Here is a 1,412-nt window from a genome sequence, read left to right as displayed (position 1 = left end):
CTCTCTCTCTCTCTCTCTCTCTCTCTCTCTCTCTCTCTCTCTCGTTATCAAGATTTACCTTTTTCAAAACTTGTTGATGAAATTTTTTTCCCAGTTTCTTTCTAAAGTTGTCGTCTGTTTTACTTTAAAACAATTTTCTTATTTCGGTTTTGAACACGCTAAAACTTTTCTTTCATCATTTAACCTAAAGTTATATTATTGAGTGTGTAACAGAGATAAGGTTAAGCTTTCAACACAAACATTATTACAGAACTGATGTACAGAGCATCAGTTTAACAAGTTTTGGAAGATTTCTACACAGATACCGGGATTCCATTTGCACGCCGTCCATTACCAGTGTCAAAACAAACATCACTGAAAACCGCTTAGCTTTATTTAAAACATTCCCAGATGTCATTTACTGTTATATTTAATCATTGATCGCTATTCTTAATTTTTGGTTTCAGGGATGATTCGATCGTTCGTAAATAGTCTTAAAATTGTATGAGATATATCATTTTACCATCCATCCACCCATTTTCTTCACCCATATTCCTGAAGAGTCGTTGGGGTAGACTCCTCAGGCATCTCTTCCATAGGGCCCTTATGCAACGGTCATTACACTTTCCAGCTGGATTCCCAAACATTAACAACTGAGACGATGTATATTATACAGCCATCTTGTTCTTTGTCCATCCTAAGATTTTGTGCCGATTGGTACCGTTTGAAATATCCGTCTTGCAATCCTTTCCAGCAATATTTTAGTCACATCTCTGCAGTACCAGAACTGTGACCGCTAAATGTGGTGAAGTAGCGGCTCGACATAGAGAGTCTCCTTGATCTCCGAGCAACAAACTCTGTCGAGTAACGTTACTCAAAAAATCATTCGAAGGAACCTCATTTCGGCCACTTCTAATCACAATTAATTTCAATGTACTATGGAGTTTGATGAGATAAATGTGGTATATATTAACCGTATTATAGAATAAGATTTACAGAGAGAGAGTTACTGCAATCTGCGTTGAAAGTCAAATACGTTCTGAAGTACTTACGTAATATGTTAATTGGGAGGTGCTAAATATTGTTGAACAACAAAAATAAACAAAAGCAGGGTTGACAACTCAAAATCATATATACATATATATATATATATATATATATATATATGGTGAGAATTTACAAAAAGACAAAAGACGAAGACGGGTGTGTAAACAACAAACAGGTGTATTAGTTTAACGCTCGGGAAGTGAGAAAGTCTTTTACGTTTCGAGCCTACGCTCTTCGACAGAAAGGAACAGAAATAAACAGGGAGAGAAAATATAAAAAGGTTTAGTGGCTAGCGATGTATGTATGTATGTATGTATGTATGTATGCATGTATATGTATATATGTATATATATATGTATGTATGTATATATATGTATATGTATATA

This window comes from Octopus bimaculoides, chromosome 8 (genome assembly GCF_001194135.2).
Source record: "Octopus bimaculoides isolate UCB-OBI-ISO-001 chromosome 8, ASM119413v2, whole genome shotgun sequence".
Lineage (NCBI taxonomy): Eukaryota > Metazoa > Mollusca > Cephalopoda > Octopoda > Octopodidae > Octopus > Octopus bimaculoides.
The sequence above is the reverse complement of the archived record's forward strand: the minus strand, read 5'-3'. Positions refer to the sequence as shown.